This window comes from Arachis duranensis, chromosome 4, assembly GCF_000817695.3.
Source record: "Arachis duranensis cultivar V14167 chromosome 4, aradu.V14167.gnm2.J7QH, whole genome shotgun sequence".
Lineage (NCBI taxonomy): Eukaryota > Viridiplantae > Streptophyta > Magnoliopsida > Fabales > Fabaceae > Arachis > Arachis duranensis.
Window position 1 is genome coordinate 14,475,435 of NC_029775.3, and position 6,320 is coordinate 14,481,754.

The window sequence follows — 6,320 nt, forward strand, 5'->3', positions numbered from 1 at the left end:
GTAGGAAAGCAGAGATTCAGAAGATGTAGCATCTCCAAAACCTCAACCTATTCTCCATTACTGCAAAACAAGTAATCATTTCATGTTCTTTTGTTTTTCACAATCAATCCTGATAATTTTTGATATCCTGACTAAGAGTTACAAGGTAACCATAGCTTGCTTCAAGCCGACAATCTCCGTGGGATCGACCCTTACTCACGTAAGGTATTACTTGGACGACCCAGTGCACTTGCTGGTTAGTTGTGCGGGGTTGCAAAAGTGTGATTGCAATTTCGTGCACCACCTGACAACCACCTCCGTTCTACAAGCAAGAGCTATAGTGTGTATCTCTTGGATTCCTGATGCACGACGCATGGTTGCCCTCGCCTTACAACCGAGCCTTCCATTCCGTGAGATCAGAGTCTTCGTGGTATAAGCTAGAACTGATGGTGGCATTCAAGAGAATCCGGAAGGTCTAACCCTTGTCTGTGGTATTCTGAGTAGGATTCAATGATTGAATGACTGTGACGAGCTTCAAACTCCTGAAGGCGGGGCGTTAGTGACAGACGCAAAAGAATCACTGGATTCTATTCTGGCCTGATTGAGAACCGACAGATGGATAGCTGTGCCGTGACAGGGTGCGTTGAACATTTCCACTGAGAGGATGGGAAGTAGCCACTGACAACGGTGAAACCCTTGCATACAGCTTGCCATGGAAGGAGCCTTGCGTGTTTGAAGAAGAAGACAGTAGGAAAGCAGAGATTCAGAAGATGGAGCATCTCCAAAACCTCAACCTATTCTCTATCACTGCAAAACAAGTACTTATTTCATGTTCTTTTACTTTTCACAATCAATCCTAATAATTTCTGATATCCTGACTAAGATTTACAAGATAACCATAGCTTGCTTTAAGCCGACAATCTCCGTGGGATCGACCCTTACTCATGTAAGGTATTACTTGGACGACCCAGTGCACTTGCTGGTTAGTTGTGCGGGGTTGCAAAAGTGTTATTGCAATTTCGTGCACCAGCAATCTATGGTCATCTTGTAGATCTCAGTCAGGCGGATAATAATTGGTTATGGGAAATATAAAGAGATACTTGCTTAAATAATAAAGGATAGAACTACTTATGTAAATTAATGGTAGGAATTTCAGATAAGCGTATGGAGATGCTTGTCCCTGTTGAATCTCTACTTTCCTACTGCTTTCATCCAATCCTTCTTACTCCTTTCCATGGCAAGCTATCTGTAGGGCATCACCGTTGTCAATGGCTACATCCCATCCTCTCAGTGAAAATGGTCCAAATGCTCTGTCACAGCACGGCTAATCATCTGTCGGTTCTCAATCAGGTTGGAATAGAATCCCGTGATTCTTTTGCGTCTGTCACTAACGCCCAGCCTTCAGGAGTTTGAAGCTCGCCACAGTCATTCAATCCCGGAATTCTACTCGGAATACCACAGACAAGGTTAAACTTTTCGGATTTCCATGAATGCCTCCATCAATTCTAGCTTATACCACGAAGATTCTGATAAAGGAATCTAAGAGATATGCGCCCGGTCTAAGGTAGAACGGAAGTGGTTGTCAATCACACGCGTTCATAGGTGAGAATGATGATGAGTGTCACGGATCATCACATTCATCAAGTTGAAGTGCAACGAATATCTTAGAACAGGAATAAATCAAGTTGGATAGAAAATAATAGTAATTGCATTGAAACTTGAGGTACAGCAGAGCTCCACACCCTTAATCTATGGTGTGTAAAAACTCCACCGTTGAAAATACATAAGTGAAAGGTCCAGGCATGGCCGAATGGCCAGCCCCCATGATCTGAGAACTAAACGTCCCAAGATGTCTAATACAATAGTAAACTATCCTATTTATACTAGACTAGCTACTAGGGTTTACAAGAGTAAGTAATTGATGCATAAATCCACTTCCAGGGCCCACTTGGTGTATGTTTGGGTTGAGCTTGATCTATCCACGAGCTGAGGCTTCTTTTGGAGTTGAACGCCAAGTTGTAACGTGTTTTGGGCGTTCAACTCCGGTTCGTGACGTGTTTCTGGCGTTTGACTCCAGACAGCAACATGGAACTGGCGTTGAGCGCCAGTTTAGTCATCTAATCACGAATAAAGTATGGACTATTATATATTGCTGGAAAGTTCTGTATGTCTACTTTCCAACGCCATTGAGAGTGCGCCATTTGGAGTTTTGTAGCTCCAAAAAATCCATTTCGAGTACAAGGAAGTCAGATTCCAACAGCATCAGCAGTCCTTTGTTAGCCTCCTATCAGAGTTTTGCTCAGGTCCCTTAATTTCAGCCAGAAAATACTTGAAATCACAGAAAAACACACAAACTCATAGTAAAGTCCAGAAATATGAATTTAGCATAAAGCCTAATGAAAACATCCCTAAAAGTAACTAGATCATACTAAAAACTAACTAAAAACAATGCCAAAAAGTGTATAAATTATCCGCTCATCACGGTGCTCTTTATATTCGATGGTATCTAGTGAATATCTTATAGTGTTTCTCCCATGTTAATAAGTTTCTATCCTTTGATTGTGTTCTTCAATAGCACTTTCCCTCATAGCTATTTCCATCACAATCTTAACATTTTTCAAGCTTTATATCATGTTGGTGGCTCCATATATCATTTTAGAATTTGGAATTTCTTCTTCTGTTTCGTCAATCCAAACAAAATTCTACATTATTTTCGATTTCTGTCAAAATAGAAAGAGAAAAATTTACATCAAATAGAAGACATAACGAAATATGTTTCAATGATTTTGATTCAAGACTCATAAAAGGTTCATACCTGCCAATATAGACAATAAGAAAACTCTCTTCTAGAGTTGCCTAAGTTTTTTATTTTAGTATGACCATTTCATGAGGATAGAATTAGGTCCCACGATTTCATCAAATGGTTTTTTCTATCTTTTGTACACTCTCAACATAATTATTATCGCAACGATAATGTTAGAAAAATAAAAAAACAACTAAAACTTGTCTTATTTAATATTTATTAATTATCACAATAATTAATAAATATTAAATAAAATAAATTATGACTATTTTTAATTGATTTTCTTTTGTTTCTATTTACCAAACATTCTTGTTATTGCAAATAGATGCATTATTCTCTATCGATGAAGAATTCTTCCCTGTTTTTGCTCCACCCATTAATTAATGTCTACAATAGATAGCAACATTTCAATTTGCAGGTCAGGGTTTTGTTGATCGATGAAAGGAATTTGATGGTCGCATCATTCACTTTGCACTCTATGTCATTACTTAATATGCCACATTGACCACATGAACAACATCCTTCATAGTGGTAGGTTAGCGGTTGGACTATTTTATCAAACAGAACATATGTTTAGAGAGTCATTTCATCAAGCTTTTGTTAGTATCTGTTTTATCAAAATTAAAATCTTTTCAATACCAATATATAATCAGCCACAGATACAGAAAATTTTAATAGTGGGGCAATATATATATATATATAATTTTTATAATAAAAATATTACGTGTACATAAAAATTAATTATCAAATTATTCATTAATTATTACATATTTATATATATATATTATTTAATTTATTTTTAATATATATTTTTATTTGAGCATATAATTTTTCTATATGTTACAACCGAGATTCAAATGAGACCCTTAATAGATAACATATGAACTTCACTTGATCATGAAAGGTTATGAAAGAAAAACTTGAAAGACTTATTAGTTGTTAATTAATCCCTTGAATATGAGTTTGTATTGTAAAAATATTAATAAACTCATAATGATTCTCCTTTCTCTTTCATTGTTGAACAAATTCATGATCATAATTCAGAATTTGTGAAAGGAATTTGAATATTTTGGATTTGATGATCTAACTTGGTTGAAAAATAGTGTTAAAATTTATGGGGTGGAAAAATTGAAGGAGAACATGGATCCTGACAGGCAATGTTTACTATAATAAATATTAATTCATCAAAGTTCGGTTTTTATTATATATTATGAGTTATAATAACTCGACTCCATTTATTTTTATTTTAAGTTTTTAACGGAAGATTTTAATAACTATTATTTATTATATATTATGAGTTATAACTCGACTCTATTTATTTTCATTCTAAGTTTATAACGAATGATCTTAATAACTATTATTTTAATTTAATGACCAAAGGTTATAACATCAACATGTCTATAAAAAATACCAATTTCTGATTTACATCTCAAAACACATACATACATGATATGTTCTATTTCATGTTTAACATTTTATAATAATAGAATCTTTATACCTCTTAAACACAGTGGCAGAACCACATAGTGACAAAGGGGCAATGACCCCTAATTTTAATTTTTACATGTAAATTATATGTAAATTTCAGTTTAATCTCTATTAAAATCTTATTTTGGTCTTATTTTATTATGTAAATATTTTTTTCCCTTATAATATTTCATCTAGCTCCATCTTTGCTTAAACAATTACTGACTTGAGCGTCGGAATGTCTTTTGCAGGTACTCACCCTCCGTGTTTTTTTTGCCAAAGTATACATTTTTGGAGATAAAGAGACAAATTTAATTTCCTCTAAACCGAGATATATATACCTCAAAAGTTTATCTACACAAGAACAATTCGCGCTATATGTGAAAATGAATAAAATAATTTCTATAGTAAGATTTTATGTACATTCAATTTTTTAAATCAATCTCAATAATTTTATTTAAAATTTTATTTAATATCTTTTAACAATTTTTTAAGTATTCTCTACGATATTTTTGCAATTTGCATACTTTAATGCTAGACAACTTTCAATTATGATCGGTTTTCATAAAGTTATATAACATATATAGCAATTTTAATCTCAGCTAAAAGTATTCTCATTAGAAAAAAAAATATATAATATTTAATTTTGTTAATTTTTTTAAAGTTCTCTATTTATACAAGTAAAATTATATATTTTATTCACACATATTTTTGTATTTATATTTTGTGTAACTAATATTTACTAATTTATTAGTTATATTTAAACCTCAATATATGTTCTATACTTTGAATAATTCTTACAATTAGTATACTTTTTTTTTCTCTCTCTATTCTTATCTATATTTTTGCAAGACAATACTCATCGTTTCCTAGTTCTATTACTAAAGATCATTGATTCTTGTGTTTTTATTTTGAAAAAAAAATGAGAAAGGAACATCCTATATTAGGATACAAAGTCATTCATTTACAATAATAACATATAACAACCTTATCAATTGAATTTTTATTTCATCATGTATTATATTCTTATTACTTGATGATTTCATTTATACAATTAAATGACAGTAATAATGAGTTCAAATCATAAAATTGAATTCCATCAAAAATCAATTGTATATAACTATTATACTATTCACTTTGTGCTATTAAATTTTATGTTATTATTTGTTTAATGCAGAAAATTAAACAAAAAGTAGTTACAAACATACAAGTTTCTTATTTTTGCACAAAGAATATATCTCGTAGCTAAACAAGATTTATTATATTATTAAATGACTAATTATTTTATTGCATGCTTTATTAACAAGTTAATGCAGATTCTATAAAATAAAGTTATAATATTAACAAATAAAATTAAGTAATTCATATTTAGTATGTATGACTTCATATGACGTCTTCTTCTCTACAATTATCAACTTTTAAGGTATATTTTTTTACTTTGAACTCCTGTATTTTTATAATATATATTATTCAATATATGTTGCGATTTTATACATATTTATTTTCTCAATTTATCTTATTCATGGCATATGACCTTCAATATAAATTGTAAATATTCAATAATTAATTGCTTTAAATGAGAAATTCATCAATAAGTTGTGGATCAGGAAAATTTTCAAGACAATTAATCATTATATCCTCGAATCATACAATCGTTTTTGTCCATGGATACATATTTCTGAACTTTTCAGTTTACATACAATCAAATGCTATATGCATGTCATGAAAATTGTTCTCAAGCAAAAAAATATCCCCACACAACTATCTTGATTAAATGACTCTTACCACTCAATTATTTTTTGAATATGTACCGACATAATAACTCAATTAAGCTTGAGAGCTCACCATATCATTATTCACTTATCTTTTAACCGAGTTATAAATCATTTTATTTTCTAAACTTAGCCTGGATCATATGATCGGTAGACAAAGCTTGGGGACTATGATCCGTCACCTTATAACTCGGTCTTTATGGTGCATTATGAGTTATAACTCGGCCTTAATTATCATTCATTCTGTAACCGACACCTTCATTACCGACTTAATGACCATTATTTTGACTTAATGATGA